Source organism: Sphaeramia orbicularis, chromosome 9, assembly GCF_902148855.1.
Source record: "Sphaeramia orbicularis chromosome 9, fSphaOr1.1, whole genome shotgun sequence".
Lineage (NCBI taxonomy): Eukaryota > Metazoa > Chordata > Actinopteri > Kurtiformes > Apogonidae > Sphaeramia > Sphaeramia orbicularis.
The window spans coordinates 28,625,256-28,650,922 of record NC_043965.1 but is presented as its reverse complement, the minus strand read 5'-3'; the positions used below and the strand labels follow the sequence as shown (position 1 = coordinate 28,650,922).

The 25,667-nt window shown below is 40.3% G+C and overlaps 1 long non-coding RNA gene across 1 annotated transcript in view; it reads left to right on the top strand.

The window, feature by feature from the left end:
• The window catches only part of LOC115425607 (uncharacterized), a 36,716-nt gene extending 13,542 nt beyond the window's left edge, over positions 1-23,174 (top strand). The window contains exons 2-4 of the long non-coding RNA XR_003936254.1: positions 846-944; positions 18,929-19,027; positions 23,028-23,174. This is a non-coding gene — a long non-coding RNA (uncharacterized LOC115425607). The remainder of the gene's footprint in view (positions 1-845; positions 945-18,928; positions 19,028-23,027) is intronic.
• Positions 23,175-25,667: the final 2,493 nt, after the last annotated feature.

Below are 25,667 nucleotides of genomic sequence, written 5' to 3'. Positions count from 1 at the left end.
GCACTTCTTGTCATTTTATGCTTAACTTGAATGTTTTTGACATCTGACCAGATTTTGACTTGGTTTTTCTTAAACTTATCTTCACATGGAGGGAATGTCAGCCATCATATCTGTTCACACAATCCGAATGAAAAAAAAAAAAAGAACAAAATAATAAATAAATAAAGAAAATAAAGGAAATTGTTCAAGAATTCCTCCACTCATTCAGGTTCATTGGGATGTTATTGTGCTCTCAGGGGTCAAAAGCTAGGTCTTACATTCACCGCATGCTGCTCCATCCTTTAATGGTTACCTTTGACCTTAAATGGACTTGTCCTTTAACCTTGACATTTGACCTGCTCACCCTCCAGTGAGAGGAGACAGAGGTTAAGGGTGATCAAGTTCAACAACATGGCAGCAGCAGAAAACACCATAGTAGCTCTAAAAATAATAGAATTTACCTGCTAGAAATTCTTCCTGTGTTCAATATTTAAAATGTCAACAATGCAGTGTCGAACTTTATATTAAATATTTCAACATCTGTGTTAATATTTTAATGCTTATAAGACAAGCCACCTTTGACCTTCACATGATATTTGTCACCATTTGTGTTAAGTGTAAAGACTGAGAAAAGTAAAGACATTTGCATAAACTTATTGGCAATTTAACCCTGCATGTAATGTTAGTAACTGTAAATGCTACCGCCTTTTCCTTCATCAGTACACCTGCATTTGCCTTCATTAACCTGGTGGAAATACAACACATAATTATGATTTACGCAAGAAGAAGTGAAAGTTAGCATCTATGTGTTACCTTTATGTACCGACATTTACACCCAGCCTGTGTGTCATGTGCTTCTATTGCAGTAAAAATGGAGAAAGGGAGCTTTAGCAAACTGCAGGGACCAGGAGGGGAGGGTCAGGATGAACTGTTTTGGATTTTGATCTCCAGTGGATCCAGATAAGGTGAGCTTTAACGCAAATTTGTGTGTTTGTGTATTACCTTATATAGGCTGAGCATGTACATCTGCAACACTGTTTTTTGCTTTTTTTTTTTTTTTTAATTTAAGACTATATTTGTCTGTGGAAGATTTTTTTTTTAGAATAGCAACCAAAGTAGACTGATCTCTACATTGCAAGGTTTATTGAAAATCAAGGACATAAATCTGATATTTTAATACAGCCCATTTTCAAAGATTAAAAATCATAATTATTTAATTTAAGATGAGATCCTGGACATTTAGCTTCTGAATTAAAATACTAAAAAGGGACTGTTTGGCTAAAACCAGCCAAATTTCTTTGCCAGCAGGGTTTTAACTGAGTGTTTTTCCTCTCTGTGCTGATGTGTGAGTGTGTGTCCATGGTTGTCTGTTTGTCTGTACCAAAAGTTAGCCCATGTGTGTGTTGGATGAAAGCAGACATGTTAGTACTGGTCCAGAGGACACAGTAAACAGAATAACAGTGGTTTGAAGAGAGCTAGGGCAATGTGATCATGGGCAATATCAAATCCCATGACCCATTCTTTGCCCTGTGGTCCATAGCAAAGACAAGAAGCGCAGGGGAAACAGAGGTTACTGCTCACTGTTCATCAGCACAACAACACACATGAGCAGCAGCAACATCCAGGAAGTGATTTCAAAAATTTCCTCCAGCCATTAAACATCTATGCGGTAACACTAATTGCCCTACACGCTGGCATTGTTTGTGTTGCGTGCCAGGCATCTTGCTCCGTCAATTATACCTCAAGTCATTATTGTATGTGACATTGTACGTTATGGTGAGAGACAGACATTTTAATGAGCAAAGCTTGCTTTCACAAGAAAATGTTTATTATATTAGCAGCAGCAGCAGGAGCTGATTTCCATCTTTGCTTATTTCTTTTCCCAACACTGACCCCATTTTTTTCTATAACAATGTGACGCTGAGGTGGTACAGAGGTGTTAAAATAAAGTATGGGGTTTTACATTCTGTGCATAACTAGCTGATATGATTGGCATCTGTCACTGTCAGCAAGAAATATACAGTGCAGTAGCACTTGATAGTTATGGTGTAGTATATATAGGGCAATCATTGTTAGGAAAAAAAATTAAACCAAACGAAAATACCCTTGCGACTCTACATGGTCCTTGTTGAGAGTTCTCTGAGTCAAAAGTTTATTTCTTGGTAATGCTAAAAGAACAAGAAGCTGAAGCGAAGAGGGGGTAAATCAGCACCCATGGGTCTTGGTGTGCGGTGGTGTTACTAGTCCTAATTACTCCCAATACTCACACACATTTGGTGGACTGCTCAAAAGAGCCAATTAGAAGGGCAGGGCAAGTCACTGGGTAGGAAAAGTCAGCGCTCAAGTCTGTAGCCATTTAGACTTTACCACAGAGAGATGACGTCCTAGTGAACTCCACAGTACATTTCTGCAAATTATCTTTTGGTATAGAAGTGACTGTTTGGTTTTATATAGTGTTGCTTCGTATAGAAAATTTCTACTTTTTTGTAATAGTTCACATTGTTAACAGTATTAATCAGTTTGACCAAAGAAGTGTGTGATGTAGGGGTTAAGAGAAAACCCCAGTGCTCATTGTGAAAGAAAAGGTTGTTATCTGAACTTTTAGAGTTGCATAATAACTGCATTATAAAGAGGGGTCAAGAGTTTTAAATATCAATTTGCTGATTGGTATTAGAAGGCAGACTGCTGAATAAAACTGAATGTGTCTTTGCTAAAAGATCCAATGGGTCAACATATCTGTACAATATGCAAAACTATCACTTTGGATGGGCCACACTCAAAGCTAAAAACCCAAAAATCAAAGCGGGTCAAGGTTATTAGACTCCTCTGTTTTACTTTCCATTATTTAGTTAGACAGGCACACTTTACTTTATAGTTCTTCAAAAAAGAAAAAAAAAAAACATCTAACCTCTATCAACTATTACTGATTTGCAAAGAGTGAACGGTAACCAGAGGAGCTTTCCATCTTTTATAGGTACATGTGTATTTTCACAATCTCAGGAAAATGCACTTCACTGCACTGGTAATAAGGACAGACATTTTTTTCCTCCATGTTTTACCCTTTCTTATTAAGGAGTCAGGTAGTAATGTTTTGTGTTTTTCATAACTCAGGCAATACAAAAACATTTACACTATAAATTTCACCTTAGCACCATTTACAGAGTAATAAGATAATAGCACCCATAAAAACACAGATTGTTTACTATACAGTATAGTTTGTTTACTCTGCATTGCCTGATTGCCTATGCTATACTCATAATCATCTATCAGACATGCATATTTGCAGTACAGCTGCTTACTATTATGGTGACAGCGGGACTGAGCATTTATAATGTTGCACCCGCATTCGTGAATATAAACCCTCCAGTCCTGTAGGCCGGCTTCTGTATCATCAGAGCTACCTCACAGCGATTAATGAAGTCGTCTGCATGTGTCTACATGATTAAAGAGTCCTAAAACATCAGCATGTGTGTGTGTGTGTGTGTGTGTGTGTGTGTTTGTGTGTGTGCATGTCATCTGTGCAGATAAAAGAAAAGAGAACAAAAGATGCCAGTATACAGGAAAGCTTTGCAGAAAATCCATTCAGAAAATGGACAATTTTGCACAGTAAAGATATTGTAAATGCAAAGAGTTAATTCATTATGATCAGGTAAAACAGTAGCAATACAATTATAAATAAAGACCAGGGAGAAAACTTGGGAAGAAAACAGAGCATTATTCATGAAAATTCTATAAAATATGTGAAAGGTGTCTTTTCTGTTTTCAATGATTTAGTTTCCATCTATAATTTTCCTATTTCCTATTTGTCAAGTAATTCCATATTTCATGCTTGGATGCAGCCCTTTCCCTGTGCTATATATTGCAGATGCTCATGCCTCTTAGCGATAGCACAATATGTCCTTTCCATGGTTGCTCAAAAATTCCACAAAACTAGAACATAGTCATGTTTTTTTAGTCATGTTTTTTTCCCTCATTCTGATTCTCTACATTATCATTGGTGTACTAGGAGATGAGCTGGGTATTTGCAGAAATCTCTTCTCATCAATTTATAATTATAACAGATAAAACTACATTTTTTTTTCATTTAATATCTAAGTAGCTTTCAGTGGAATGTGTAATAGCACTGCGTTGGGAGGGTTACTTCTGCATCATCATACAGTCAGAACAAAGGATATGCACATCGTAAAATCATGCAAATGCATGCAAATCGCTAGCAGCAAGAAACAGCAAGGTGGCAGGAGGGGAGTTCGTAAAAGCAGAGAAGGGTGCCAAGGACTTTGTATACAACATTTGCCGGACAATCTTTCTTTATGTTGTGTAAACATATAATGGCTTTGAATCTGACTCGAAATGCATGCTTAAATGGAGAAAGGGTTGTATAATCCAGCAGCATAAATAGTATGTATGTATGTGTGTGTGGATTGTAATATTTTGGCCGTACAGTTTTAGAGAAATGCAGACCATACATAACACCAACACTAATGACAGTCACAAAGAAAGCGTTCGACTTGATCAAATGGTAGCCATTTACATGAATGTGTGGGGGATTAGATGAGGATAACCTAGGTCTCCATTTTGCTCTGAAAAGAAAAAAAAAGTGTAATTTATTGTCTTGGCTATCTGATGTGGTTCTCACCATAAATAATAAAAAAACAAGTAGGGTTGCTTATTTACTGTAATAGGACAATACCACCAGATGCATCAGCACAGAATGCGCAGAAAGATTTATTTACATATCTAAACTTAAAAGCCACTGCTTTCATCCTAACTTATTTATCTTTATTCACTGTATTATAAATCATGATACAAAACAGTCTTGTACATTGTTCAAAGAGTGTGTGTAATGCAAAATATATCAGTGTGTGTTTTATTGGCTACTCATTCCAAATATTTATTCACTCCTAATTGGTTAGAAAATCCCAGAAATATGGAATTAAAATTGTCTGTTTTTTCCTTATATGAAAAAGAAAACAATTCTTAAAGCACGTATTTTTTTTTTCATGAAATTAATATACTGCAGCGTCACTCGACAAAATGCTGATATTAATAAAGACGCGGTTCAGCAGTCTCACATTTAGAGATTCAAAAATCAGCAATTTGTTTCAACGTGCATATATAAAATCATATTTAAATAATGCCACCCTCTTTCAGACACCACACACACATGTGGACAAACCCGCAGACACAATATGGTAGTGGAGAAAAGGGGGAGGGCACAGACAGACATTCACTATTGTGCATAATGATGTTAACATTCCTGCATGTCTAATGCAGGGGATATTGAGACAGACACTAGCTGGTCGGCGGTCCTGGTACATGTTGTGTGTGTTCATGGGTGTAAACTGTAGCAGTGCATAATGATATATTAATTGTGGCCTCTCTCACTCGTGGTGTTTAAGCTCCTTGCTGAGGTTACTACGAGGCCTTCGAAGCGATCGTTAATCTTATCAAACATATGCAAGATCACACTGCACTTTATTTTCCAGTCTGCTTGGATAAAATTCTACACCGTAATGTTATGTTGTCAAAAATCTATCATTTTAGCTCTCTTTAAAATAGCACCCAGTCAATGTATGCTTATTTTATCATGTGATTTTTGAAGCAATTTCAGTGCAATTAACCAAATTTACACCTCAGTAAAATGATATGCATTAGTGTGTGTAAATGGCCAGGATTTCAGATGGTAAATGGTGTGAAATGATACGGAGACAACATTTCAAAACAACCTCTGTGACACTCAGTGAATTTTCATATTCACAAGGAGGGGCTTAAGACATACGCCTTAATTTCCAATCCAAGCACCATTAAGTGATACTCCAGGGCTGTTATATATTTTATTCCAAATTCCTACCAAAGAGGTAGACGCAAACATGATGTGGAAGTGGAGAGTGAGGGGGTTTGAAAATGGAACGCCGGCATCATAAAAGATGGAAACAAAGAGGGACAGACAGCATACAATGAGAAGGACAGGCAAAAGATGAAGCTCATTTTTCCGTGGGCACCCAGTGGCGTCTGCATTGCAGATCACTGAAATCCCCTCGAATGCGTCCCTGAGCTTAAGGGGGGTGGGGTGGGGAAGGGTGAACAAGGGATGGGTTTATGCTATCTCTGCTTTGGTACACTTTGTTTTTTTTTTTCCTACCCCCACCGAAATATATTTTTTCTGTCTGCATCAAATGTCAAGTTAATTTCCTGGGTGCTATGAGGGATGTGTCCTCCCCTTCGGTATGTGTGGCAGGGTGGTGGATTGTGGCAGGGTGCTGTGCATGCCGGTGTGTTTGTGTGTGCATGTATTTACGTGTATGTGTGTGTCTATGTCTGTATGGGTGAATGGGGAAAGGGAAAGGGGCATGGCAAGGCAAAGTGAGAGACGAGAGGTGTTGTGTGTGGGGGGGTCCAGTACAGTATCTATAAATTGGCTCTCTCTGAAGAGCTAGAGAGGTGTGTTGAGAGTGCACATGCATATGTTCCTGTGTGTGTCTGTGTGTGTCTACTTGCCTAAGAATATGATCCAATTATTAATAGATGCTTTCGCCAGTGTACCTATTCTCTCCTTATTCTCATTCACATGTAGAACTCTTTTGAAGGTTCATGTAAATTGAATCCTAATGCAAGTAAAAAAGAAACACACCATATATTATAACAAATGCTAAGCGATTCAACGTTGTTAGAAAAAGAAAGCACAAAGCCGGAAAATGACGGCAGGAGCAGAAACCATATTACTATACCTCCAGGTATTTTTAAGCAGTGTAGCTAAATGTTGAGGTAAATTTACTTCTTCTCTCTCATCAGCTGCACTGTGCTGCATTTCCTGGTCTGTATACAACAGCAGCTGAAGTTAAACATTAATGTGTATCAGTCCTCTTTTAACCTTGTTGCTTGGCATTAGTAGTGTTTGTGTCCTTCTGCCTTCCAAGGCTGGGCTTTGTGTTTCTGTCTTTCTTTCTTTCTTTCTTTCTTTTTGTAAATTTCAGGTTTGTGGGCTCTTCTATAATTGAATAACAAATCTAATATTCTCACATCTGCTACTTTAGACTGATTTTAACCTTTGTATTCTCCATTTTCTATAGTAAACATAAGTGTACACTCAAAAATACAGGCATTAGAAAAAAAAGTACTACTGCCATTTTCCATTGTCTTTATTGCATGTTTCCAACTGTGCATAAGTATGCGTGCATGACTGTATAGAATATATGATTATCTGAATGATTTTGCTCATTTTTGTATGAAGCTGTTATGTGTATGAAGGCAAACTGTATATTTTGTATTGCAAAGTGTGAAATGCCTTATTGCAGAGAAACGGATAATGCATTTGTCAGTCGTGCTTACGCTGATCTATGCTGCTGCCCCACAAATGTCACATCCCATAACCCAGAAAAATTACACCAGTCCCACCTAATTACGCATATTCATGATGCTGTTTTGCATACTGCTGGTAGCATAGTTCTGTTACAAGCCATAGAGCTGAGGGATGTGGCTGAGTGAAAAGGCTTTCAATCCACTGATTCAGTATGTCTCCGCCAAAACCATCAGTTTGATAACACTACCTCCATGCAATTTTTTTTATGATCTGAGACTATTATGGAAAGAGAGTTTTCCCTTATTTCTCGCAGTCAGTCATATTGCCAGTGCCTGCAGCATATTCAAATCTAGTGGAAATTTTTAATAAAGAAATTAGCTTTGTCCTAGATTATGAAGGTCATTTGGAAAAATAGATCAGATTCATCCAATGGGTTTGAAATATTGTCTGTCATTAGACTGTCTCTCCTCTGTATATCTTCTCTCCTTGCATGCATTTCACTTTATCTGTTTCATGCATTTGTGTTGCTATGGTAAATGCGATATGGAAATTTAAAAAAGCATATACAAATCAGAGGGGCAACAGTGCTAGCAGTAGGCAGGGATGAGAATGTACTCTGCAGAAAGAACATAGAAATTTGTTATGACTAAAGGAAAGGCAGGACCTGTTGGAGAAAGAGATGGAAGGAAAGACAACATAGCATCGATGGGTCTTAGTGGCTGCCTCGGTGGCTTATTGTAGCACTTGCTTATTGTAGACTTAATCAGACTTGGCCCGGCTGTAATGAAGAAGAAGGTCCAGGCTGTGCCACTGCTTGGGTAAACAGCGATTGTTTCAATCCAGGGTTCCCAAACATAGGCAACAATGGTACTATTGTCCCGCCTGCTCTCATTAAGAGGCAAACCCAGATAGAGTGAGGAGGAGAAGTGGGGAAGGGAGGTGGGTAAAAAAGGGGCAAGAGGGGAGAAATAGGGGGTAAAAAGGGAGGTGTTATGGAGAGTAGGAGCGAGTGGGAACCTGACAAGAGCAGAGCATGGGGTACAAAGAACAGGGGGAGGAGGGGAGAAAGAGAGGGATGGAGGGAGACGGCGAGAGGTGATTCTGTGATCACGTTCAACCTCTCTACTGCCACCATCTTTTTTTCCACACTTTCAGTGTGTGTCTTTTTTCCCACCATCTTCCTCTTGTTTCCATACGCCTCTGTCTCTTTCTTAGTCATCATCTCTCTTTCCTGTCTTTTCCTCTCGTCCACACTTCTTTCCTTCATTATGCTCCCAGCCGCCTACTCTACTTCCTCCTTCAATCCTTTGTTCCTCTTCGTTTTTTGCATTTGGGATGGTGAGGGATGCTTTGCCTGTCATACCACCTTTGCATCACCTTTCCCATCCAGTGCAAGAAAAAGGGGTAGAGAGAAGGGGAGTAAGGAAAAAAAAGAGGACAGGGAGGGAGGGTGAGGGGAGCAGGGGACTGAAAAAGGGAAGGAGCAGGACAAAATGGAAAGATCATGCTGTTTCTTGGCTTAATGAACATGGGCAAAAGATGATCACAATAGAATACATTATGCTCTTGTTAGTAGAGGCAATCAATTAGCAAAGAGCGTACCATTGGCACACCATCTTTCTCGCTTGGGTACTGGTGCATTCATAGCCCAAACGGGTGACCCGAGGAACCCCCTTCACTTCGAAGTTTTTCCCACCGTCAATGCCCAGCGGCTACAAAAGATTTGATTTCATTTCTCAGTGTGAAAGGGGACACTATTGAATTTGTATTTCCACTACATTCACTCCACATTTATTGAAATATTAGTCAGGTTCCACTAGCGTCAAAGCCTAGGCTCAATGTAAAACACGTGTGTATATGCATATGTTTGAATGGGCAGATGTGATAGCATATTAGCCAAGGTTAATCCCCAAATTTAATTTAGTTTCCATTAGCATGTGGTGCTGATTGGACTGCTTCCATTTAAAGTGTCCTCTGACAACACACACTATAAGCTTGACTCTACAAGATGGGAATCAGACATGACAATGTCTCTGGGAGTGACACTGACAATTGCATACCAAATTGTCACTCAGGTCCCATCAGCAATTCATACGACCGTTGGGTGAAATTCCTTCATCCTTTTCCACCATGTTTTCTGCTTTTTTTGTGTCAGCTAGAGGAATAGCTCCAGATAATGGCAGCAATCTATATTGTGAAAGAGGCAAGGAATAGTTCTGCTTTAACACAGGCACAAATCATCTCTGTCTGGTTGAGGATCTGTAAAAGTGTTGGTGATGAGTCGAACACACTGCTTTCACATAGGAACTTTGCAGGCACGAAACAAAAACGAAATCAAGGCAAAAGGAGGGAAAGAAAGAAATGTATTAAGTGTCACGCCTTTTCTGGAAAACGTGCAGAGAAGAAGATGGCCTCGGGTTTAGACTTAGGGAATCTGCTGTTCTCTGTGGCCATATGGAGACTGTGTGTGTGCATATGTGTATTTATTAATTTAAGCATGTTCCATAGTGTTACTAAGTATGTAAACTATTATGCAATCTATACATGTATTTTCCTTTAGTGATGTTATTTTTCAGTGTCTTTCTCACCTAAAAGTTGGAATTGTGTTTTGTGTGAATGATCTAATACTTAGATAATATTATGGTAACACAATTAATTCTACTTCTTATACTAAAAACTAATAATTTAACAAAAGAATGGAAATGTTGACCGTAAGGATGTGTTTATTCTACAGAACAATCAATGATCTTATATTATCATATCACCAAAACAAGCTGTTGAATGGAAAGAGCTCAGTATAACGTTAATCTGACACTTCATTATTTGCATTATTTTGGGTCATTGTCTTTGTCCACCGGTAATTACAGTAATCCAGTATATAAATAGACTGACAACAAGGCCAACCACATGATATTTTGTCGGGAAGGATCTAAAATAAATTGGTCTAAAATATTAACCTTTACATTAAAAAAAAAAAATCCTCCACCCTATGCAAGTTTGTAACCCTTTAATCTCCATTTGACACTTCAGAAGAGTCCTGAGACTTTAAGAATGACAAAAGAGAGTTAAAGGTAACATTTTTCAGCTTTGCCTGGATATTTTTGTGGCTTTGTGTTTGTGTATTTGTTTTTCCCAATTATTAAGTTAAATCCCACCACACTGCTGTTTGTTCTTAAAGACCTTAGTTTAGTTGGTTTACATTGTACATATAATTCAAGTCCTTTGGTTTTATCTTTGTGCACTGTCTTTAAGACTTGGTTTTGTATGATCGAAAAAAAAAAAAAAAGCATCATAACACACATTTCTACATTCTAATTTAGGATGGAACTGTGAAGTGGACCTTGTCTCTTTGAGGTAAAATATTCTACAAATGCAAACAATTAAGGCTGAGTGCATTCGTAGAGGCGGTCTATTGTTTAAAGTATCTCAGAATGTTACATTGTGACCTTTAAAAAAAAGAAATAAAGCATTGCATTTTCATTAGACTCTCTAGTGCAATGTGCATGTGTGCTTTCATGTTTCTTTCCATTGGAATATTCAAGTGCAAGTGCAAAATGCCTGTAATGTATTCAGTGTTTTTAGGCTACAGAGGGCATTGTGTTCTCTCCACTTTGAAAGTTGAAATGTTCAACATCTAGTGGATAGAGAACAATGGCAACATAGGGCATAGGAGGGAGGGGTGCACACAGTATTGCATGTCCTTGAGTGATGCATCTGACAGTAGGGTGAGGGATAGAAAAATATCTGGCATTGATACTGCAAACAGCTTTAATTTGATGAATTAAGACACATCAATTAATATTCCACTGGTGTTAATATTTTTTTGCAAAGACGGAGAAAAATGAAATTCTTTAATAGATGTGACACAAAAAAAGAACTTGGAAACTCTTACTGATATCATGTAGAAACAGCAGAAAACACAAGAGATCAAATGGCTGGATTCCTCACAGTCTTCATCTTTTTAAAGCCTAGCTTATGAATGGTAAAACCAACTAGTCTCCCTCATGATAAATCTTTTCTCTTTACACTTACTACCTTTGTTTGTGTTGCACTATAATGTCTCTTCCTCTGCTTTTCATCTGTTTCCTCTTGATCATCTTCGGGGCTCTCACTGCTGGGTCTCCATGTACAGGTAGTCATGCTGCTGACATTTGTGTCCAAGCAGGGCCTGGTGACATGGCCTTTACCACCCCTCGCTGAGCTTCCCTTCACCACCCCATACCCCCTACTGCCATTCTTAACCCACCAAGTCCTCTTCGTCGTTGTGCACATGAATGGTTGTCTGTTTGCCTGCTTTGGGACCATCCTGTGTGTACAGTGTCTGCGTTTAAGCCATGTCCAGATCAGGTGCATTTGTGCTTTGCCTCTAGCTTGTGTGCACAGTAGGGGATATGGTATGGAGTAAGACTCTTTCTTTACATGGTGGGCAAATGTGCTGAGGGCTGAGAGTTGTTAGAGTAGGCATGTGAACAGTGGAATGTGATAACAAAGCGCAAACAGCAACCATAAGCCCATTAATGAATTGTTTTTGTGTAAGACATATAAACTAGTGAAGAAATTATATGTTGAGAGAATTGGAACTTTAATTGAAAAAACTTCATTTCAAAGCTCACATTTACAACATATTATCTTGAAACATTTCACACCCTGACTGTCCATGGTACTAAATTTTGGAAAAGCTATTACGTGCACACACAAAGTGCAAAGGCTTATTGTTCTTCATCTCAAATACACACAAACACACATTCACAAACCTACAGACATGCTCACCGTCCCTGCAGCCATGGGAATGGAGAATGCTGAGGTTCAAGGTCATTTGAAGTATTCAGCTGCCTGGGGCTCTCTATTGTTGCTGCACCGCATCCTTTACTCACACATGCACTCAAATTCACATTGCAGCATACATTCTACACATCCATGTTTCACTAACACTTGTGTCTGAGCCAGTAAAGTGTCTGTCAGGTGTGAACTTAACACTTTGGAAGTCCCCTCACATACACAAACAGTCACAGATGTGATTCTTCAACAGAGACACAATTACCTGTGTTTGTTTCTGAACTGCAGACAATCTAGACACGAGGAATGAAAGGTATACCTATTGGACGATTGCTATTTTCTGTCATCAGTTAGCTATTCTGCTACCATAATTGTTTATTCTCTATGCTTAACAGGCCAAAGATTGTGCTGTATTGTCTAAATTTTGGTTGACATTCGGCATTGAATGATTTTATGTGTGGTTTCTTTTTTTAGTAAAATAGTGTTTATGAGTGGAAATTAAAGAGTTTTTAAAAACAGAGCAAAGGTGAGGAAGGGAGGGGGAGAGAGAGAGCAGCAGTGGGTGTGATTAGCTCCTTTGTTGGAGGTCTGTTGAGCTTCATTGGCTCCAGAGAATAGGTTCCTAATGAACCCAGCCAAGCTTGGACCAAACTTTGTGCTGAAGACAAACTAAGTTATGGTGGTCTGGCAGAGCGCTGGGGGCGAGCCGACTGATATACAACGCCTGGACATATGGTCCCCCCATCAGGGCCTCTCTCAGCCACTTTCTCATGTCCTGGCTTCGGTGTGTATGATTGTGTGTGTGCTTTTGTGTGCATTTGTGTCAGATGGCATATGCACAAGAAGATTTTGAGTGTATTTTTTTTTTTTTTTTATATTTGTTTGATAACTCATTGGAACAGGGAAGCAGAAAACTGCAAAAGAAACAGAGGGAGCAATAGGGGGTGGTGGGAGCAGAGGGGAGAGAGAGAAAAGAGGCTGGTTGATGCTTACTGAAAGCGACAGAAGAGAGAGAGCTTCAGGCTTTGTCTTTCCAGCTGACCCCAATACAGAATCCTTTCTGACACGTCCTACAAGACATGGAGTAACTGAGTAAATCAGGCCAACCTGGCTGTGGTCTACTAAACCACAACAGATGTAATATAGAAGATATCCATGATATACAATATGTAAGGGAGCAAGTTTTATGGTCTTGTTCACACTCATATTTCATGTTGTAAAAGTACAGATCATTTGTTGACAGTAGCTGGTTCAATGAGGAACAGTGGTTTTGTGTATGCATGTCCATTAATGCCTGTTTATATGTAAGAAGGAGGCGCAGGTGAGCCTGAGTGTGGTTTGAGGCTAATTGTTTGGGTCAGGATGGGAGCGTGGGGACGGATGGCTTCCGTGTCCCACCAACAAGGCTCTCGGTAACTGAGCCGGCGAGGGGGAGAATAAGCCCACTACAGGGCCACACAGCAGGCTCAAACAACACTTATTCTACTGGCCAAACTGTCAGCCAGAACAACTTCATTGTACCCAAAATTGGAGTTGAAAGCAAGGCAGAGACTTGGAAGAGGAGGGGGCAGTGGGAAGGTAGGGAGAAAAGAGGGCAGGATGCGGAGAGAGCGGGTGAGAGGAGAGAGGGGGTCTGTGGGAAACGGGGGAACTGGAAAAGGGGGAGTCCTAGAGAAAGTGCAGTCTTGGGGATGAATAGGGTCAGACGGTGTGAGTTCATTTCAGTGAGGAGAATTCCCATAGATCTTACATGAGGGGCAGCAGGCCAGGAGCAAGGCAGTGGCTTGAATGGAAATTTATTAAAATGCATTCTGGGCAGAGAGGAGGAACTGTTGCAATTTCATATTCTAGTGTCTGCATTGTCCCCACATTTGCCCATACTATTCAGCCATTATAAACCTAGTTGTTTTTGGAAATGATGACACAGCAGCGGTATCTATTTTACTAATATGCATCAACCAACCATCACTCCACTACTGACTGAAGTTGATTTCTCTCTTTTATACATGTTTGTAGATTAGGGTACAGTCAGCTCCTCCCCCATCATCTCATGCTGATATTCGATTTGAGAGATGTCTCAAGCCAGTGTAATAAATAACTGTGCCACACATGCAGGCTACCCACAAGCATTAGACACTTCCCAGCAGGATTTCCTTGGCTTGGACCCCAGGAGGGAGCCCAGCTACAGGCTTTGAACTGTGATTTGTATATAGTATAACAGAAAGCCCCTTTAGACCGACACTAAACCAGTCTAAATCATTCCAACACTGATTTACGTCACCTATCTAGTCTTTGTCTCTTCTCTCTTCTCCTGCTGGCTATTTCAGATTCATCTTCCTGCCCTTGGTAACTACTGCAAAAGGGTGAAGAAGTTTACTTAGTCACACTGAGTTTAGCGAGATGAGGAAGGTCTGATTGTTTATGTGTGTGTGTGTGTGTGTGTGTGTGTGTGTGTGTGTGTGTGTGGGCGAAGGTGTATGTGCACAATGTCAGTGTGGTTTGCTTCTGTATGTGTGGGTGTGCATGTTCAAAATGCAGAATTGAGCACACACACACACACACACACACACACACACACACACACACACACACACACACACACACACACACACACACACACACACCAGTGTTTGATCCAGAGCTAGCCCTGCAGCTCCCAGAGACTCAACAAAAGGCCTCCTCTATCCATTGTATGAGCTGTGTGTTTCCCAGGAGAGCCTGGGCTCAGTGAGAGAAGGGCCCCAGATCGCTTTCTCCTGACATGGATGTTTATTCGCTCTATGGTCCAGCAGAACACCCTCAAAAGGACTGGCCTTCGCATTTTGACGTGCATGACACATACTTTTGGAAAAGAGAAGAGGGGCTAGAGGGTGTGAGAAAGAAAATGAGAGAGTGAGTGTGTTGACAGATGAACAGACGTATAAGACAGACAGAGAACAGGCCTGTCTATGAAGGTGTTCTCAGTTCACTCATATGAAAAAGAATATTCAGGGTGTTCTCCGCCATTTTATTTGCTCCTTGTCTTTACACTAGTCAGCCTTGTCAACCTTGTTCATGAATGTAGATCCACCCAGTGGGTGGGTAGAGATTTCTTCCTGATCTTGACAAGCCCTCCCATCCTTGACTGCATACTAATTTCTCCAGAACTACTGAACCAATGCAAAACAAATACAAATTGCCAGGACTGCTCTTCATTGCTTGAGAAACAGGGTTTTGGGGAGTTTAGCAGATAGTAGCTGTCTATTGTGGGTCTGTGATTAATCAGATTGTCTACTGTAGACAGAAAAGCTTACAGGGACAGCTGTTATAGTTGGCTATATGGTATCTTTAGGAATCTGTCAATATGTCTGACTAAAATCCTACTCTAATGAAGGGAAGTTTAAAAAGTGACTTATTCATTTGCCAGTCAATTAAAAGTCTATCAAGTGTTTAATGCGATCACTCTCTGGTGAGTTGAACAGTTACCGTTTCTGTCAATTGCAGGCTTGCAGGTTTCAGAGATGTCTCAGTATTTCACTTTATGGACAAAGATCTGTCCTCATCTGCTCTTACTTCAGCACTTGGCTTTATCTGAGAGTTTGAATGCTATCTATTAGGGTACTTCACTTTCTCCTGCAATATCTAAAGGTTTCCTTGAGACGGAAAGTGCCTGCAGAGTTGACCATAGATCTCAGTAGAGCTGCAGGAGCTGACTGTTGAAAACAAACATGGTAGGCTGATACCATCTAATCTGTTGAACACCATTATCGTCTAAGATATCGCTATACTCCCCTCCATACCCACATGCACCCACCCGCCAAACCAGACTTAGTCTCCCTCTACACCCTTTGAGGTAAAAGCTTGTGTGTTGAGGCAGAGAGTGAATGTAAGCCTTTGTTATGTTGTAACTGGACTCTACAGCAGGTTGTTTGATCCTGTTTTGGGCCTGAAAAGCCTTTTTTTTTTTTTTTTTTTTTTTAACTTGAACCACCACATCAGCTGAGAGGGTCAGACAACAGACTCTATTTGTAGAGTCTTCTGTCTGTCTGCTTTTTTTTTCTTTCTCCTTTTTCATCCTCAGTTTGTCTCTTTGTCAGTCTAAATCTCTAATCAAGATTCAGTTTTAGGTCGGAAGCTTTAATTAACATAAAGATGAGGATGCACTTACTCACATACTGTACGTAGGCATGACTGTGTGCTTTCAAGCGTATGCCGTGCTCTCGATTTCTCCCCTTCTCTGTTTTTCTCTCTCTTTTTTTCTTTCAACCGGATCTGCTTGTATCTTCTCTTTGTACAGACAGTAGGATTATATTTCTCGTCTGCACCTCTGGTATGGCAGAAGCAAAGGAAAATGTTACTGGAAAGTATTTAGATGACAAAAGCTTTGGTAAATTGTTTTGTTCGCCCACAATACTTCCCGTGATACATCCGAGCTCTTGTTGTATTCCTGTTTGCCCAACATCATTGCATTATTTACATTACAACATGGAACCATGCTTGGTATTGTTGAATGTTTCAGTGCTGACTTGCACTTCTATCCCTTTGTTACTGTTTTGGCTTTGTATTCTCAATTTATGATCTTTTTGGTGTTCAGTGTGGACAATGTGCATAATGTGCATGCAAATATCCTCGTCCCATTATGCCAGCTGTCTTTGTATGTCAGCTTTCCTCCCTAAGAGGTATAGATGAAGAGTTGGAAGAAGGGGGGTTGGAATGGCGCTGTATGTTTTGTAGGGTGATTTTTGCATGCACACCCATACACACACACCCATCTGTGCCCCCCAACCCATTTCAGATGTGAGAAACTGTACCCTTATTTGCATAAGAATAATTGACACTTCAAATTAGCCTTCCAATCAAAGAGGATTATTTTTTTCAGCATATGTGCAGGCAGTGAGCTCTGCCATACTGAGGAATATGAAAGGGAAGGCAAACGAGAGCATGGACAGGAGGGGACACGTCATAAAAGATTAACCCTTTCGTTTCCTCACCTCAGAGTAGAGCATTTGATGTGCTTTTTTATTGCAAATATAACACGATCTGCAGTAAAACAGGCTTTTGTAGGGAAATAATAAATTACTTCTTCCCTAAATCAAGGAATCATATGACTGCCTGGTAGGACAAAATGGTGTCTGATTGATAGGTATTTTAACTTTAAAAGCTTTAGGTGTGCTGACTGTGTTATGTACACATTTATACGTCTATATTCAACTTACTGGCATTAGTCACAGGCCAGGAAAGTGAGTGCTATTTAGTAGAGTGTGTAAGTGTGTGTATGACAGAGTGGACGTGCGCGGATTGAGCGTTTGCCCACATTTAACCATTAAAGCAAGTGCAATGTTGAATTATTGATAATGGCTAATGAAAAGGATTAGTTCAGGATGAAGTACAGGCTTAACCATAGCCCTGAGGCTAAGACACATACACACACCCATACGTGCACTTACACACACGGCATCATTCGTTTTCCCTCTTTAACATCTATTTCAGCTTTTAGTGCTGTTGAGTCTTTCTCTGTCTATTCTCACATTCCATTTTTTTCTTACACGTTCCTACTATATGACAACCTTTAGTGAAGAGCAAGGAGGCCTCAACATTGCCAGATAGCATGGGTGGTGTGAGGAAAAAGGGGCTTTTTGGGGCTGAGCTGGTTGGGATGAGAGTAAGGGACACAGATTCAGTTTTGGGGGAAGGGATAGAAAATGGGGGTTGAGGGTTTTTGGGGAGGAGGGGGGAAAGACTCGGCGCCAGCCCATCTAAAGCTCTCAGCATCCCCCCACTTATGGGATGGCGGATGTGTCTGGGGGTATCCATGACAACCCTGCTGCATGCCAGGGACATACCACGGCAACATGGCTAAGAAACGAAGTAGAGTTGGCCTCGGTGTGTATGTGCAGATCCATTAAGGCCCACATATCTCAGTGACATAAATATTCACGCAGTCAGACAGGGAAGCTGCTGCAGCCTCCCTCATTCAGTTTGCTGTTAGCGAGGCAGGTATTGCAGGCACCTTTATTTCAGCCCTTTACTCATCGGCTTACCTTGAATATGTCCATTGTATATACTCTCTTGTAAGTGAATGTAAGGCAGTTTCAGTATTCTGACACAGCTGTCAAGAAAAACACTTTTGTGGTAATGGTTTGGCATGGCACGGGTTTATACTTGTACTATATATTTTATACTTTCAGAGATACAGAGAGGTCAGGACTTATTTTCTAACAAACATGCACACACTTTTACACTTTCACACACTCACACTGGCACAATCACACACATAGCTCTTGCACAGATCAAGCTGTGTTATAATAATCCCATCTGGGATGGCCTGGATTCTCACTCAGAAAGTATCCACATAATGATGCTCTGATGAGTTCCGGTGTGTGTGTATGTGTGTGTGTGTGTGAGAGAGAGACAGAATGGAAGGTGTTTTATGTGTCATGGGTTATATACTGTTTTATATTTTAAACCCACATCCCTGCCCACACACATGCACACGCTCACACACACATACATGCGGAGTCAAACACAGATCCTGTGGGAGTGTATTTTTAACCCTGACTGCCTGTGCATTTGCTGAGGGGTTAAAGGGCCGAATGGTGAATCAAGTAAATAATTCAGAATAGCTGAAACTCTTTCGATGTAACCTCAGAATGAATGGGGGAGGGCAACCAAAGAGATTTAGTTTTATTGTGGCACACTAGTCCCAATTCCAGTGTGTGTTTTAACTTAAATGTGCAAAGTAGAGAGAAACAAGTAGGTCAAAAAGAGACAAGACCCACTAAGTCAGACAGTTAAAGTGTAATTATGAATCCGTCCATCACCTTTATGTTCTTGTTGTTTAATGTATGATACATGTAATCTGTATGACCAACATTTTGTTTCTCCTGTGTTTAGGTTGAATGGAGTCTTCATAGATTGCGACCCAGAAACAAATGGCATAACCACTGGAGTCTCCAGGCTAAAGACGTCAAGGATATTCAGCTGATTTCAGAGGTGACTGTGCTCTCTCCTTTCGAGCATTACTGTTTCTGCCCCCTTGTTATATGGGCTATATTTCATGAATTTCCTGCTATGGATCAGCAGTCTCTGCATCCCTTTTCTCCGAGAATTCTATATGAAAGTGTCTGTAAGACATTTTGAGTGACATTGCTTCTGTCAAACGGCTGATTGAAGGAGACACAGAGAGAAATGCTGTGCTAATGAAATCGTCTGACCCACATCCTTTAGTGCTATCCATTTCTCCAAAGACACAGAAAGGGCATTTATACAGGTAAACCATGACTGGTCCCTGAAGTGAAAGAGGGGTTTTTCAGAAGGAAGAGGTGCATCCATTATTTACTATACTGGGGTTGCAAGACACTTAGGAGATAATGCAGTGCTTCAAGCATACAAAACATAGAGCCTCCTCGGTGCTGGCGAGGCCATTGTTGTGTGTTTTGAACATGTCTGTTTCCATCCATACTGACAGATGAAAAAATATATGTCTCCCTAAGGTTCAGAAGCATGGACAGAGACAGATAGAGAGAGAAAGAGAGAGAGAGTGAGAGAGAATGGGATGGTGATGTTGTGTTTGTGTCTGTCTGTCTGTCAGTCATACTTTTGTGATGTTTGGTATTCATGTTTGTGTACATGTGTGTCTGTTTGTTGCCCCAAGTCTATTTTTCTGCATCTCTTATGTAGTAGTGTGTTTTCATACTTACCACAGTCCTAGATTATATAATGTAAATGAAGACGGAAGCGTCCAACACACAGTAGAAGCACATGTTAGTGTCTGTATGCATCTGTATGTGCAGCTGCATATTGCTCCTGCACTTCGGTATCTTCTACTTCTGATAGGTTTCACTTGAGTCTAATTCTCTGCAGATCAGCAGCAGCATCAGTTGCCTCCTCATGGAGAGTGAAAGCATCTGACTGCAGTCTTCTGGGAGTAGTTAGCAGGCAGAGTGCAAGGCATACAACTCCTCCACCCTGTTATCAGACTTGGGGCAAATCAGGGACTTCTTGCTGCCTTTGTCAAGCTCCCAAGAGACACTTTGACATGAAATCCTTTTTTGTGGATGAGGAGAGACCACTCCCAAAAAATCCAGCATTTTTCTGCATAAGTGCGCATTGTGATGGAGAGCAATGGTTATATTTGTGTTTGTGAGTCTCTCCTGGCAGAATCTCCACTGACTGTATCTACAAAATAGGAAATATTTAAGGCACAAAATACCATTTGGCCTCAGTTTCAAGATGAGTTTGAAAAATGTTTAATCAAACACAGATGAGAACTTAAAACCTCCATTAATTGCAGTTATTTCATCTTTTTCTTCACTTTCTGGCACTGATGTTTGAGATAATAACAATTGCAAAGGTCTTTAGAGGCATCTCAAAATCACAATGGTAAAATGTATTTACCAGAAACAGAATGAAGTCTCGAGTCCGTACCGTACTTGGATATGTTCACACCTCTCCTGCAGATGTTGCGTTCACAAGCGCATACCACGGTCCGTGCCCAAATACAAGTGGGTGTTACAGGGCCGAAATAGTAGGTGGCGGTGTGGAAGGAATTCTGTCGCTATCCAACAAACGTGGAAGTCAGAAGAAGACAAACCCTTACCTATCTGTTAGCCTGTTTGAGGCAAACAAAAGCAGAGTGACCTTCGTTGTCCCTGGTATACAGTATCCCTGAGTGGTTCGGTCAATAAGGCACACCTGTGCTGTGCGGGTCCAAGGCTTCTTTAGGAGACAACAGGAGCACCATCTATGATCTTGTGGTGATTAATTCACTTCCGTTGTTGGAGTGGTGGTTAGGTCATTTCCGGTCTCAGGCACGGATCACTTTTACATGGCAACGTACCGTACTGGAGTCCAGGGAGTCTGTACCCAGAACTACCTTCTCAACTGGACTCGGGTACATTACTGGAGCATGGAACAGTTGTATTCACATGGATAAAATTAAGCAGACTTTGGGGTCCAGCGTATTCGGGTATGGACTTGAGTACGCCGTGTGAAAACACCCTTAATGGTTAAGCCAAGTTCAAAACCAACTTGTTTAGGGTTGGTGAAAGATGGTGGCAAGGATTAAAAGATCATTCCAGGACAGTCATGGTCATGTTTTAATAAGGAAGACCTGGATGTGGCTTAAATGTAACACAATTTACTTTTGGTATGACAAATAAACAAACAGTGGCCTGACTCTCAGTGGAGGTCAGAGTCAACAGGTTTGGTTCTTCTACATTCCTTCCAGATCTCCTCTCCACATGAGGTTTTGCCCTACGTAATAATGCCACTTATACTTCACATTATGATGCTTTTGAGCATAACTGCTATATGTCCCTAAACAAGGACCTGGAGTTGTTCTTTGTCATTGCTGATGACAGCCCCCTGCTGACAGTACTGACTGGATATGCAGCGATAAGTGACATAAACTTTAAAGTTTTAAAGTGTTAAGTGTATTGTTGTAACCTTTCGTTTCCCTTCCAAACATCCAGTGCTGGTGATAAGTGTTTATTTGGCAATTCTCAAAGCTTACATAAGGCTTTTCCTTATGTAACCAAAATATCAGAAATACTGAGAAATATCAGTAAGGTCCTGCTCCCATGAGCATCCACACACTGTGGACATCATCCTTGTATATAGGCCTTAAAGTGCAATGTCAGCAGAGAAGAAGAGCAGGATGCAGAGAGGCACATAGAGCTTTGACTGAGATCAGCTGCCACAGATAGACAGGCAGGCCAGGCAGACACTGTGTGCCCTTGAGGTACTGTGTGCAAGCAGGGTGGTGTGCTGAGTTGTCTACATTTGCTTCCCTTTTGGAGTTAGGCTGAGTTTAGCTGTTGATGGCCCAGGGACCAGCTGCCAACCACAAACTCTTCTGTTCTGTCATACAAACTTCAGAGACATTTGTTGAAGTAGACAGTCTGGCCAAAATAGTTGTTTTAACTTCTGCATTCTTAAAAAAAAAAAAAAAAAAAAAAACTGAGGGAATGTGCTGATTTATACTGTATTACCTTGCAGGAATGCATGCATACCAGGACATTTCAAAAGTCTGATAAGAAAAATTTGGGAATATAGTTTGAATGAACCTCTCTGAAACTCCTCTGTTGAAGTCATAGGATTATTAAATGACACCTCCCTTTGTTGTCACACTCATACAATGACACTGTATGTTGAAAGTTTAACTGAGGCCGTTAGGCATCCTCATGGTTTGTCTCAAATGACCCCAGCTGTTTAGTACAGACTATACATTCATATTGGCCCCCAAATACCTCCCAAGCTTGTGAAATAGCTCTATAGTTTCAGAGAAACATAAAACCATAATGTCTTTCTGGAGGAAGGGAGTGTCTGGTATGGCAGTAGTAATGAAGGAAGGGCCGGTTGTGCAGGTAGCCCAGGTTAGGCTGGGTGTAAAGGGGATCCGATAAGGCGTTCCCCAGACCCTACAGTCTCCCAGTCTCCTCTATGAGAGAATAATAAGCAGCTGTAACCCTGAGACACTCCCAGGCCTGTGTCCTCAGCTACAAAACCCTTCACCGGGCGTCTTATCAGGTTCTAAGGATATCATGTAAGACAATACATGTGAGAAGTTCAGGGGGAACAATGGGAGGAAAGTGCAGTGTGATATGAGGGGGACCAATGTCAGCGACTATTGTTGAGGCCTTTGTCGCCTTCAAGTACACCGGGAACTCACAGCTCAGTGAACTCCATTCATTCAAAGATCTTGCTTTGGGATGTGATGAAACTCTGCTGTCCCTTATTCTTTAGCAATGACAAACTGTACACACACAAGTGTTATGTTTAATGTGGATAAACTGTGACTAACAGGTTTCTGTAGGATCTCCTGGCTGGGAATGATAAATGTAATGCTACACTTTACTTTATCATTGAAAACTTGTTGAATCCATTGTTGTGTTTTACACAAAATGGTGAAAATTTGCTTTGTATGGAAATGTAAATGAGGCTTTAAAATGGCATGCAATTGTTTCAATAATTTCAATGTTTCTCTTTCCAGGTTAATGAAGTCCTCCACACGAACCAGATGGGAACTTGGAATTGATCAAGATTGGAACTTCACATTATCATCTCCTATGTCCTGAAAGTTTCTTGTTACATTCTAAAGCATTTGCACTTTACTGTCTATCTATGAATTTACAATCGCGGAAAAAATTATTAGACCACCCTTGTTTTCTTCAAGTTCTCATTCATTTTAATGCCTGGTACAACTAAAGATACATTTATTTGGACAAATATAATGATAACAACAAAAATAGCTCTTGAGAGTTCAATTTCAGAGCTGATATCTAGCCATTTTACATGGTTCTTACATCAAAAGCTATGGCATTGTACTGCAAAAAACAATGCTTTTAGGCATTTCATGTTTTCTTTTCTGTCTGTTTTAGTCACATAATACACACAGGAGTTAGTACTTGATTGCATAACCATTGTTTTTGATGACTTTTGATGGTCTAATAATTTTTCCGCAACTGTATTTGAATGGCTTATGCAAGGTTTTGACCATATACTCTGACCTTAAATTGTAATACTGTTGTGACCTATTTATTTATTTGTATGTCTGGGAAAGTACTATTCAGAATATGATGGAAAAATGTTACATTATTTTTTGTAAGACTGAGTCTTAAAAGTATTTTCTGACAGCTAAATAAAGGTATTTCTTTTTTTTTTTGCTTTAAGTGATGTTTTAGTGTGAGTTATTTCTTCCTTTCTATGCCAGTGCTTTGGCACTCCAGCTAAAGAACAATCTGCTTGACATAATTGGGTCCTATTTGGTTATGAGAAGAGCATGCGTGCTGATAAAAGCTGGCAGAGTGATCAAAGTACCCTGCATCCTGATCAAAATCTTACACCTGACACAGTTGTAGTTTATCCAGACAGACTTATGAAATGTGAGGAAACAGATTTGAGATGCTACCAAGGAGCCTTCCTGTGTAATATCAGTTCCAGTCCATGTTGTTATTGCAGTGTATGTCTGCCAAATCAAATGATTCTACATGGGCAAAAAAGGGGAAAAAAATGTTTAAAGCTAAAATGATTGTATGCTTATTATATCCCTAACATTTTTTACGTTTATATGCAACGTATCAGATTTATATTTTTGTAAAGAAATGAATGGTTCCATCAGACTTTTGTTTTCCTGAATCTGAAAACCGACATTCAGTCTGCAAAAAGAAGAAATGCAGGTATCATAACTCTGTCCAACAAATAGTGTCTTGTACAGTAGCTTGATTTTTCTCCTTTTTCCATTCATCTTTTTGCCACTTTCCCCTCTCCATCCTAATCATATTAATTCTCCACGCCCCCCCTCCCCGCTTAACATCCATTCTCACTATTTTTCTCACGCTTAGCCCATCTTCATTTCCTTTACCAGCATCACTCTTCCACTTTTTCCTACAACCATCTTTCAGTCTCACTGTCCTCCCCCACCTTTACCTATTCTCTTCCTACCCCTTTTGAGATTTTGCTCTCACTCTCTCCCTTGTCTTTCTCTCCCTCTCAGATGTCAGATCACAGTCGAGTCTTCCGCTTGCCCTGTCATCACATTTTTCACACAACCCCATCCCTTAATTGGACCTGTATCATCATATCATATCAGGTAGAATATCTGATCACAGCATGAGATGAAAGATGGCCTCCACCTATCCACTCACAGGCAACCATCCACATAGACACAGACACAAGCACACAGACGCCATCATACTAACACACACGTCAGTGGTCGCACGGGACAGGAATCCAAGCTGATGGCTGTGTCTGTGTACATTTTTACACCTCATGTTTGCACCAAGTTGCCGACGTGATTGTTACAGCGTGACAGGTGAGATGGTGTGTATTCCAAGAGTGTCCAATGATGTTTGTATCAGCTGCTAGTGGCTTTTGTGATGAGACAAAGGATGCCCTGGAGCCAGCCATGTCACATCTACAGGTAACTGGAAAAATAAAGAAAACATCAACAAAAAGTGTCTCTCGAGTGCTAAATAGCTCCAACATGTCTTGGCATCAATTTGAAGGATGCAACACAAAATCTTATGTATGCTATCCAGTTGTTCCTATTACTGGAGAACATTGCCAAGTTCCAAAAACAAAACAAAAAAAACCTCAATCATTTAATCACAGATGTTATTTTGGGATTGGTTTAGTTTAACTTATTTAACAAGAACCATGTACCAAAATAATAATAATTAAAAAAAATGTAGTAATCTCAGAGAGAAAATGGTTGGGCCAGATTTATTTAAAAGCTCATTTCCATCTTCAGTCATGTCCAGATGTGTAGCGAGAATTTATGAGGTTAAATAAGCATGCATGTATGACCACACCATGCCAACCCCCCACCAAATCCCATCACACACAGTTTAAACATGTTCAGCAAACACTTCCCAGACTATCCCATAGACAAAACTTAAGTTCCAGGACAATAAGGTTATATAATACCTTGCCCATCTGTATGTATCTTCTGTATTGTGGAGCTGAGTAACTAAATGAATAAAACTGCCTGAAATAATACCACACCTACAACCACAGCACATGACTGACTCATTCAGAAGTACATGGCATGAGTATTTCCTTTCAGTCTTTTTGTTACTTTCACACAGCTTTCTTTTCTGCCAGCTTTTCTTCGGTTACAGATTACACAAAT